We start from the raw sequence: 11,332 nt of genomic DNA, 5'->3' as shown, positions 1-11,332 counted from the left end.
AAACAGAACACCTAAGATCTGCATATTTTACTGTAAGGATAAATTTAAAAAAATATTTTTAAGCAAAAGCAAGAGAGCCATTGGGACTAATCATCATGACATCTTTTAGGCTCCAATAATAACATCCTTAGGCATTTGAAAAAGTCAAGCTACCCCTATGCTCAAGAACCCAAAATGACTTCTTTATCACCTGCCCTGTCAAATCCATATCCTGGTTCTGATTGCCATACTAAACCTCCCTCCATTAACTTCTCCCACTTCCCACCCTACTAATATGATTAGCTCACTGTCCCACACAGATAATTTGCTCTCCTGAGTCTCTTCATGTCCTTAATGCTGCCTGGATCCTACTCAAATTCTTTCTGCCCTCCAAATCTCATTTTAAATTAAGGATCCTCCTTCAGAGAGGAACTCTTAATTAATCCTAACCAGTCTGAGCACCCTATATTCTCTCATCTTTTATGTTCCTTTATTGGACTAATATGATGCTTTAATACATACTGCAACAGAAGCAATTTTAATAAAATGGATAGAGACTGTGGCTAGGGATCCCTTTGTATTTCCTTGCAGAACCCAGTCCAGAACCTGCATTTCCAGGCCAGTTAGTAAAATGCAAATTACGCAGATTATGCAGATTATACGGTATCCAGAGAAGGGCAAACCACCCAAGGTACAATGAGAATGGGATTCAAGGGATCTCTGAGGCTCTGTAGGGGCCTAGGTGGGCTGTTTGCTTTTCCTCTTTAAGCATGTGTTAGTTCAACAGGGAAGGAACTTGTCCCCAGTGAGATAGCAAGGGGCTGAGAACAAGGTCGTATCTTTTCTGCCCAGCCTTCACTCTCCTAAACCAGTAAGGAAGCAGACCAGCACTGCTCTAAGAGGAGTGGAACCTGTTACCAGCTCCCAGTTTTGCATATTACTGGGAGGTCCCCATCCCAAAGGAAGAAAAGAGAGGCCTGAGCTTTTAAGGCCAAGGAGGCACTCAAGCCTCTTCCTATGTATTTACTCCTAACACGTATGCAGGAAGGCAAATTGCAAACACAACCACATATCCACGTGCACGCACAGCGCCACAGAAGCAGACGCTCATGCCTGTAGGTCCGCGTGCAACTAGTTTTCTGTACTATAAATGCCCCCCATTCTACCTCGGCTCGGCCCAGCCTGGCGTCTTGTACCCTGGCACTGGGTAGGTTTACCAGGCCCGACCCCGCCTAGGCTGGGAAGAGTGTTTCTCTATAAGGGGGAGGGGCGGTCCTTCCCTCCGGGGCGGAAGCGGCGCGCGCCGGCGGGACAGACTCTAGCTTTCGTCCTGGGAACATCTGGAGGAGCTGGGAGGAGCGCGCATCCAGAGTGAACGTGGATTGGCTGCGCGGAAGGCGGGGGGCGGGACCTGTGTGAGGGGCGGGGCTCCCTGGCCCCTTTAAAGCCTTGACATCAAGAGGCGGCCTCGACACCCCCCTTCTCTGCCCCTCGCTCCCGACCTGCCGCCATGGACCTGGCGCATCCGGCCTGCCCTGGCCCAGCTCAACACCTGATTTCGGTGAGTTCCGGGCCTACTTGAGATTTAAAGGGCGACGAGTGGGGGTGTTCTGTAAGCCTTGGGCTGGGGGTGAGGGGTGTGAAGGGTAAGGCTCTCGTGGCAGCCTTGGGTCGCACGGGGCGGCACGGCTCCCTGCGCGGATCTCGTTGCCTGCCCTTTCCTCCGCACACTCCCGGGGTGGGGGGGCCGGCTGCGACTCTGTCCACCCCCACCCCACCCCCTCCTGCCCCCCGCGCCATCCTCGCGCACACTCCGTGGCCCCGGAAGGGAAACTTTCGGGAGAGGGGGGATGTTCCGGGGGCCGGTCTTCCTCCTTCTTTGAAAGCACTGACCTTGCCCCAGCTGCGCACCCCACCCGCATCCCACAGTCCGGGTGCCGCTTAGCGGTGCGGGGTTGTTGAGGTGGGGGAGTCTCTTCCCAAAGCGCAGGCGCGGAGACGAGCCCGGGGCTTCTCTTAGCACTCCTTGCAGTTCCCGTGGCCTGGGGCGTTAGGGCGTGGAGGATGTGGGGAGATGCGGAGAGAACAGGGTCTCCGAGAAAGACCCTTCGGTGGTTTTGAGGAGCTGCAGAAAGGAAGAGGGGAGCCCGGCGGGCTGAACACTAAAGAGAGGCTGAGTAAGGGAGAAGGGCCGGGGCAGCGCCTGCAGAAAAGACTGGATCCTGGCTGTGGTGCCAGAAGAATGCAGAGAATTTATCTGTGCCCGACACTCCTCAGGCCTAGCCCGACTAAGAAAGCGGCTGTCCGAACCCCAGCCATGCTTCTTACCCTGGGCCCAGGATAAAGATACAACCCTAGCACTATCCCAAGGGCCTGCAGGGCCCTCACCTCCCACAGGCCTGGTTTTCCACGTGTCTCAGCACTAGCCACTTAGCCTGTCCAGATGCTACTTCTTAAATGCTCGCTGAGGGTCTTAGTCTGACAGGTTCTTTGGCTGTTAAGGCAATTCCTCCTATTCCCTCCCTGCTCCTGCTTCCTCTCCCACACAGGTACTCCTGTCTAAGCACACTTGTCTGCCAGAGGTCGTGGTTGGAGGAGATGCCTAGAACAGGGATGGTCCTGAGGGACAGTAAAGAAGGGGTCAGTGTCTAACCATTCTATGGTCAATACTTTTGGGGAAAATGGACCTAGCCCAGTTTCCTTGTTGCAGACCTTCTCTTGCAAAACATTATGCCAACTTACTCTAAGACCTCTTGTCTGGCAAGAAAGGAGACACAAAATTCACTTTTCATATTGGTTCCCTGTCTCTCTAAGAACAACTGGAGTTATTACACTTCCTACCTCAGAAAAACACATGTATTTCTGTTTGGGGAAATAGTTAAGTTTGTTTCTAAAGTCTGTGGTCTGTACATGACATGGCTTGGGCTCTCCAACATCATTTTTCAGCCCAAGCCTTTGGGAGAGTAAGAACCTGGAGAGGCAGGTTGCCTGAGCTGCAGGGAAGAAGGCTCTTCCAAAGTAGGAAGGTGGAACCAGTGTGTATGAGGACCAAGCTATTGTAACTGTGGACTGAGTCAGAAGCTCTAGTTCCTGTGCTTCCTAGCTTGCTGTGTGACCTTGGCCAACACAGCTTGCCTCTCTAAGGCTGTTTCCCCCTGTCAACACAGCTTGCCTCTCTAAGGCTGTTTCCCCCTATCCGTAAAATTTAGGAGTTGGACTAGAAAGCACTAACATTGCTGAGGGCAGAAAGGCCCTTGGTACAGTGGCTCAGTTTGGAGAGGTAGGTTTTGGGTCATGTAGTTAGAAATCGCAATTATTTGGGAGTAGAACGTTGTGCGGAAGGGAGTAGATTCCCTTATCCTGCCTAAGAGTAACCATTGTCCTGCCCACCCCTGGTGCCTTGAGGTGTGAACTCCTGCCAGGATTTGGCCCACCTAGTGAGGTCTTTAGGCCCTGGTGAGACATCCTGGCGGGCCAGTCTTTGAGTTGGGCTTCTGGGGAGGGGTTGAGAGAGGAGGAGTCAGCCAGAGGCCAGCAGGGTAAGCAGATTCCCTGGAGACAGTTTGCAGCTCAGCTGTTGGGACTTGTTTTAGGATCCGAGCCAGGGAGCACTGCACACTCATCCACACTCTTATAGGAAGAGGATAAGGAGGGCCCACTTCTGTTGCCCATCCCACCTCCTGGTCCTACTCACCTCACCTCTGCACTTACACCTCCATCTCCCAGACAAGGAGCTAAGGAGCCTCCCAGAGCCCTGCCACACCAGCCCAGCGGCTGCAAGGAGAGGCAGCAGCCCCTTTACCACCTTTCCCAGCCTCCTTCTTGCGGTAGGTGGGTGGGTGGGGGCGTTAGGGCTTTCTCAGGAGTTAGGCTCTCCAGGTTGGGACTTGCTCTCCAGCCCAAGAGCCAAAGGCCTCACGTTATCCTTGTTTGTTTTTATCCTTGGTCTCCCAGGTGCTGAGAGAATTGTTGAAGGAGACAGGGTTAGGCTGTGGGATTGGTTGGATTGGTGGGGCATGTTCTCCCATATTGCTCTTCCCTCTGCTAGCACCCCCTTCTCCGAGCCCTGCTGCCCATGGGAGTGAATCTGCAGCAGGAGGTACTTACATTAGACCCAAGAAAACCTTTCTTATTGCTAGGAGCCCCTAGAAGGGAGAATGGAAGCTCCCAGGGAAGTCAGGTTTCCAGAAAATGGTTAATGGTGAAGTCCTTGTCAGAGTGAAGGATGCAGCTGTTGCTAGGCAGAGGCTGCTGTTCTCTCTTGGGGTGTGGCTCTGAGGCTGGCCAGCCAGAGGCCTCAGAAGCAGGAGGAGAAAGGACCCTTGTTTGGTAGCTGAAGTGGGGTCCCTGGGCCCCATCCTCCCTGGGTCACTAGAACTACATCTCTCAGAACAAATGCTGCTTCCCACTCCTGCTTCCCCTGCCTCCTCCCCCAAGTCACCACCACCGACACCTTCTGCTTTGACATCCTCACCCAAACCTGGCAGGCTCCTCCAGCCCCAGTCTAGCTGCACTAATGAACTGATTGGATTTTCTAAACTCAGAGTTTGGGGGTTTCTGATTGAACATGCAAATTTATGTAAATCAATCTGGGATTCACCACCACATCAAAACAACATAGAGTCATAGGCTGGAAGGAATCCTAGAGACAGGCTAGTCCAAATCCCTCGTGTTAAAAATGGGGAAACTGAAGTCCAGAAAGGAGAGTGATTCATACAATGATGAGTGTCAGGCAGTGCTCCTGACTGTGGTCAAGTGTTTTATGTGATGCTGTTCTGCTTTAATTTCTTATGAACAAGGAGGCCTGACTTAATTTAAAGCAAAGAGGGCAGTTCTTGAACCTGAGATTTTGAAGAGCCGGGCCCTCCAAGGGGCACAGTATTACCTCAGGGATACCCCACCCACCACCACCACCACCAAGGGCTCTGTTTAGCCTTCTAACATGGAGAAGTAAAATAATTTTAGATCCCTTAGAACAACACCTTTAATACTTTGTCCCAGGTCCCACTGTGGAAGGTTGGAGGACACGGTCATTGGTTGCTGCCTGGCGTGGCCCTTATGGTTTCCCCAGAGCTGAGATTGTATACGTTCTAGCATCTCTCACAGTACCAGGCATATATAGGCTGTGGATAGATCTGCATAGGCAATGCCTTTACCTTTCCATCCTCATTTGAGTCTCTGCTGCTTCCCTCCACGGCCACTATGGGAACAGATCTTTGGTCTTCTATGTCTTATTGCCCACCCTCCCCTGCCTCTTGTGGGGAACAGGCCAGCTGGGTCTCTGCAGGTTTTTGCAGCATGACCAATCCAAAAAGGATTTGCTGTAGGAAGGATCTCATTATTTTAAGATCAGTGCCAAAGATGGAAGGGGGCTGTAAAGATGGACTCAGGTCCCCAGAAAGCAGTCTCCCCACTTGACAGGTTCTTGATCTGATCCACTTAACCCAGCTGCAAGATGTCCCCCACTCCCAATTCATGGACTATGCCTGTGGCATGGGGCTGTTTGGAGGGCTGAGCCCTCACTTACCCTGTGGTGTCTGCACACATTGCAGAGATGGCGGAAATGCTCAAAGCAGCAGTCCGTCTGCTTTGGGATAGTGGGTGTATGGGCTCAAGATCAAAGCTCGAAGCCCCTAGCTCCCCCAGCCAGGGCTACCACCAGGCCCTGCTGCAGCCTGAGGAGGGGTCTCGGGACTCACATCTGGGATCTTTCCTCACCTTCTCCCCAAACCCAGATCTGGCTGACTCTGGAAGGAGTGCCCTTGTCTTCAGTATCCTCCCCAAACACAGCAGATGTGGAGCCGGCTCCTTTTTTTCCTCACTCCCAGTGGCCCTGGCACCTGCATCCTTAGCTCTGTGTGAGGAGAATCCTTCTCTCTGGGCCTCAGTTTCCCAGTCTGTGCTGATAGATTAATAACACATCATCATTGGGGTGTGGCACCTGCTTGATAATTACCGTTTTACCAGCTCTGGGATTTACGTAGATGAAAGAGGCCTGAGGAGGCCAGGCTGTTATTAAGGTGAATTATCATTGCTAAAAATCCAGCAGCCTCCGAGAAGAGCCTGGTCAGGAAGAGCTCTGGGAGTTCTTCAATACTCAATAAGCTTTTTTTTTTTTTCTTTAATGTATAGCTATTTTTAAAGGAAAGGCTAAAGAGGTCTGGCTGTCCATGCTGTGCCTGCACAGCTTGGGTATTGGGTGCTGCTTGGGACATTGGTCTACAGTTCTCACTCTTGTGGGGTTTGACATTGTCCCTCCCTGAAGACTCTCTGAGTAGGGGCTTTTCCTAGACAGGACTGTGAGGGGCCCTGGAATCCCTGGAATTCTCAGCAGCTCTAGTACCCAGGGGCTGATTCAGTTCACCTCTAGCTAGCTTGATGTGAGGGCTCTTCTGTGAGAGGCTCTGTTGAGACACCCCCAGAACCTACCTGCAGCAGCTCCAGGTACATTGAGAGTTGCTTATCCCACCCTACCCCCACCTGCCCCAAACTCTCACCTTGCCCAACCTCCCACTTGTGCTTTTGCCCTCGGCCAGACCTTACCCCCCTTCCCAAGGATCTAGAATGAACCCAGCTCTTACCCAGGCAGAAATGGCCCTGAACAGCTTGTAAATAGTTTGATGTCACCATGCCATACCACAGTCAGGTTGGAAGGGCCTCTGTCCTAGCCCAGGGAGAAATTTCTGGAAGAAAGAGAGTGGAGACACTGGCATCCCTTGGCCAGAGTCCCCCACTTATCTGGCCAGACTTCCTCACCCCTCCCTTGTTCCAGGGGCCTGGTCCCTACTTACTAACGGGAAGAGAGTAGATGGCCCCATCTGGGAGGGGCTTTAGAAATCACCTGGTCACATGATTATTCCTTCTAACATTTTTTAAAGTTTTGTATTTTATTTATTCACTAGTTTTTATTACCTAGTCCAAAAGATGATACAAAGAGGCACACATTGAGAAATTTCACTCCCCTTCCACTCCCTTCTCCCTCCTTAGATAATCACTTATTAGTTTCTTATATAACGCTCAAGAGTTTCTTTACACAAAAGTAAATACAAATATGTATTCATTTTTTTGCCTTTCCCAAAAGAAAGCATATAATGTATACTGTCTCCATCTGCCACCTTACTTAGTGGCAATATCTCACTGTGCATAGATTTCTTCTGGCAGCTCTATTGGTTTCTGATGTTTACCACCCACCGCAAGGTTCTCCGTCCACCCCAGGCCTTGAGCAGTATTCATTCATCTTTGTACATTGAATTTTATTCAGATGCCAGGGTTAGGCCGAAACCAGCTTCTGAGGAATTCTCAAGCTATAGTCAGCACATTCATCCATCCAGCACCAACTATGTGCTAGATGCTGTGCTAGACTCTAGGGGTAAAATGGTGATCCAAAAAGCCTACATTAAATAAAGAGTTATAGAATTACAACTATGATGAAGGCTGCAAAGAAAGGACATGTACTGTAAGAGCAAGTAATCAGAAGATCTGGTCCACCTGGGGTGGGGGGTGTGTGAAACAAGGTAGGAGTCTGGTGCTGGGACTGCAGGTATGGTACCATGTGACCCGGAAAGCTTGGCTTCTCAACTGTAGCAGCTTCTCTTCTCCCCACCTCGTCCAGTCTGTGCCCCTTGAGTTTTTTGTGTCCAAGACAAGACACCCGCTTCTCCACCGGATGGTGTTGATAATGCCCTGCCTCAGCTTTCTCTTTTCCCAGCTCTGGGCCTGCAGGCTTCTAAAGTTGGAGCCTTCCTTTCCACTGTAGACTGAGAGGAAGTTGGGGGGTGTTTGCTTCTTACTTCCTCTGTAGACAGCACCTCACTTCCTGTCCCTGAGACTAGAAGAAGGCTAAAGCTCTTGGCTTTACATTCCCTTCCTCTCCCCAACCCCCACCACTTTCCTGGGAAGCCTTTGGGCCCGTAGGAGTAAAGCGACATCAAAGCCAGTGGCTTCTCCCCAAAGGCCCTGCTGAGCTCCTCACCCTACCCCATGCAAGGAGACCTGCCTTTTCAACAGCAATTCCTTTCCAGTCATGATCTCATCCTTTTCTGCTATGCCCTGCAGGGAGAGAGGTATCAGAGAGCGCTCATCCTATTTTACAGATAGGAAAACTGAGTCTTAGAAGGTTTCTAGGTTTCACCTAGGGTCATGCAATATGGCGGAGCCAGAACCAGAATCCAGGAAGTCTGCTCCCATTTGTGGGCATGAAGAAGAGCAGAGCCCAGTGGAAGACTGTGGGCGAACCAGAGCTACTTTCTTCTCCCAGAGCAGAGCTGGCAACTTAGGAGGTCACCTCTGGGCTCTGTCCAAATGGTGTCTGGACACAGAAGATACTTGGCTGGCCAGAGCCTGTTCCTTTTGAAGAAAGATGCCAGGATATGAAGCTTGAGGAAGTGAGTACTGGGGGCTGAGCATGGGGGACTGGGGGACATATCCCCAGCACTCCTGGTCCTGCAGGTACAGCCTGAGAGCCAATAGGCTGTGCAGCCTTCCAGGCCCTTTTTCTCTTGGATCTGAGAGCAGATAATTGACATTCCAGTAGTCAGCTCTGCTGTTGCCTCTAAGAGCCTCTCTGTTTTGGGTCCTCCTATGGGACCCAGCTTCTGTCTCTGGTAATGCTCAGAGTGTAGAGAAAATGCTGGTTCTCTTACTCATTCAGGAGATGGGAGAGGAGTTGTAACTGGCATGGGCCAGAGCACCACAAAACACTCACCTTCAAATGCCCTTCAATCTAATTGCACTGAGTCATTCTGCTTCCATATACACCCAGAGATTTCTGCCTCCTTACCTTTCTATTTATGCCCTTCCTTCTGCCTGGAATGACCCCCTTCCCATTCCTTGTATCTAAACCCTCACTTCACTTGATGCCTCAAATTCTGAAAAACTCTTCCAGCTCCAACTTAAAGTTCTCCAAGACTATTCATGTGGAACTTCCTTCCCAGTACAGCTGTTTACCTGCATGGCTTACGCTCCCTACTGACTGAAAGCTCTAGAAAGTCTGAGCTGACTCGTCTCTGAACTGCCCCCTAGTACCCAGCATATGCCTCATACCAAGGCATCTATCCAGAAATACCTATAGAATGAATAAATTAGTCCCATTTGCCAGAGGGAGTCATTGAGGCTTAGGAATGGGTTGAGAGCTTGGGGAAGGTCATAGCAATGTCAGTGACAAATCTGAAATGTCCCTTGTTCACCCCTCAGTATGGTTTGTCATATGGACCCTTAGAGCCATTTAGGTGACGAGTATTTGGGGAATCTGATAAGCCCATTGTACATTTCCACCTATCCCTTCTTTCTGGTTCTTTTCTCTCTGGAATGAAAGAGATCACCAGGTTCGGGGCCTCATCGACAGGACAGTACACTGGCAGAGTACCAAAGAAGTACAGAAATGCAGGCAAAGCCCCTCCTCTGGGAGCCCTGCTTCTAACAGCATAGCAAATCCCCTCTTCTGCACAGTGGAGTACTAGAAAACAAGACACATTACAGTTTGAAATCACTGATCCTGCAGGAAGCACTTCAAGGAGAGAGATCAATGTGGGCTCTATCAGTTTCAGAATAATTGCTCTGGAGCCAGACCAGGGCAGGGCTTCCAGGGTCATGTTGAGGGCTGTGGTCTGTCCCCACTGCAGTAGGAGGTCATGGGAAGATTTGAAGCAGGAGGGACACAATCAGATTTACAGTTTTAGAGAGAAGATTGCTCTGGTAGAGCTCCTTGGAAAAGTGATTGTGGTAGGAAAAATACAAGGTAAGCCTGAAACATCTTATGGTGCCCAAAAGTAAGCAAATGTTAAAAAAAATAAATAAATGTTTTTAAACAGAGGCATGTTGAAAAGACATAGGAGCCAACCTGAAAGAATTCCCAATGGCCAAAGCTGAATTTAAGCAATAAAATAAGTGATGATAATATTGATTTATAATCCAAAGAATAAAATAAATATCCATGAGTCCATACTAATATAAATATATAATTAAGTAAATAAATGGGAGTGAAGGGACAGTTCTTCCTTACAGACAACTTCCAGTTAATAAATTGTACATGGAATGAGGGAATTTGAAAATTATCATTTGAACACGATAGTAATTGTTGCAAACAAGATCTATTGATGAATCCTAAATTTGAGGAAATTTTAAGCAGAGACAGGATATTTGCATGTTCACAAAGCATTGCCCCCCCCCCAAAAAAAATATTTATTAATCACAAAAGGAAAAATACTAACTTTATGGTGGAGAAACCACCTAACCAAGTGATCAAGGATAACTTTGGTAATAATAAGCCATCTCAACATCACACATACCCCTGGACATAATGCACCAAGAAGGGCATATCACCTCTGGTATTTTTTCTAAAAATCCATAACTTCAATCTAATTGGAGAAAACATCAAAGAAATCCAGATTAGGGGACAGTCTCCAAAATACTGACCAGTTCCTTTCCAAAGTGTCAAGGTCATAAAAGACAAAGACTGGGAACTGTCACGAATTATAGGAGACTAAGGAGACATGGTGATTAAGTACCGTATGGGATCCTAGATTGGATCTTGGGATAGAACATCAGTGGAAAGGACACCAGTGGGCAAGAAAACTGGTAAGGTCCGAATAAAGTCTGTGGTTTTGTGTTTTAAAAATTGTTCTGCTAAAGATGTAGAACAGTGAGAACATGCTGATATGTCTATTTAAAATGTAAAATACACGTGTAGAAGTAGAGGTGGAAGACGTCAGGGGTAGAGGAGGAGCATAGTAGACAAGGGAAAAGTCGTCCAGGAGGAAGTGGTCACTATAAAAAAAGTAAAAGGTAACCCACAAAATGGAAGAAAATATTTGCAAACCATCTGATAAGGGACTTGTGTTCAGAATATAGGAAGAATTCTCACAATTCAATAATAAAAAGACATATAACCCAATTTAAAAATGAGCAAAGGATCTGAATAGATATTTCCCAAGGGAATATATACAAATGGCCAATGAGCACATGAAAAAGATGCTCAACATCAGGGAAATAGAAACCAAAACCATAATAGATATCACATCACACTTTATATAATGATTAGACTTAGAAAATCAGATAATAACAAGCGGTGAGGATGTGAAGAAATTGGAACCCTCATACGCGGTGGGAACGTAAAATGGTATCTACTTTGGAATACAATTTAACAGTTCCTCAAAAAGTTGAACCTAAAATTACCACACGACCCAGCAATTCTACTCCTAGGTACATAACCAAGAGAAATGAAATCCACACAGAAACTTGTACTTGAATGCTCATAGCAGCATTATTAACAATAGCCAAAAAGTGGAAACAGCCCAAATGACTATTAACCAAATGATAAATGGATAAACAAATTGTGGCATATCTATACAATGGG

The 11,332-nt window shown here is 48.4% G+C and overlaps 1 protein-coding gene across 5 annotated transcripts in view; it reads left to right on the top strand.

The window, feature by feature from the left end:
• The first annotated feature begins 1,387 nt into the window (after positions 1 to 1,387).
• The window catches only part of NCKAP5L (NCK associated protein 5 like), a 32,203-nt gene continuing 22,258 nt past the window's right edge, over positions 1,388 to 11,332 (top strand). For 3 of the 5 annotated variants that reach the window (XM_023535489.1, XM_023535487.1, XM_023535492.1), the window contains exon 1: positions 1,388 to 1,540. The gene's annotated coding sequence lies outside the window, so the exon portion shown is untranslated. Of the gene's footprint in view, positions 1,541 to 8,236; positions 8,364 to 11,332 lie in introns of all 5 variants that reach the window. The other 2 variants (XM_023535490.1, XM_023535488.1) reach the window with 1 other exon arrangement.

The sequence above is a fragment of the Pteropus vampyrus genome, unplaced genomic scaffold (assembly GCF_000151845.1).
Source record: "Pteropus vampyrus isolate Shadow unplaced genomic scaffold, Pvam_2.0 Scaffold140, whole genome shotgun sequence".
NCBI classification, from domain to species: domain Eukaryota; kingdom Metazoa; phylum Chordata; class Mammalia; order Chiroptera; family Pteropodidae; genus Pteropus; species Pteropus vampyrus.
Note: the sequence above shows the minus strand (reverse complement) of the source record. Positions and strands in the feature narration are given on the sequence as shown.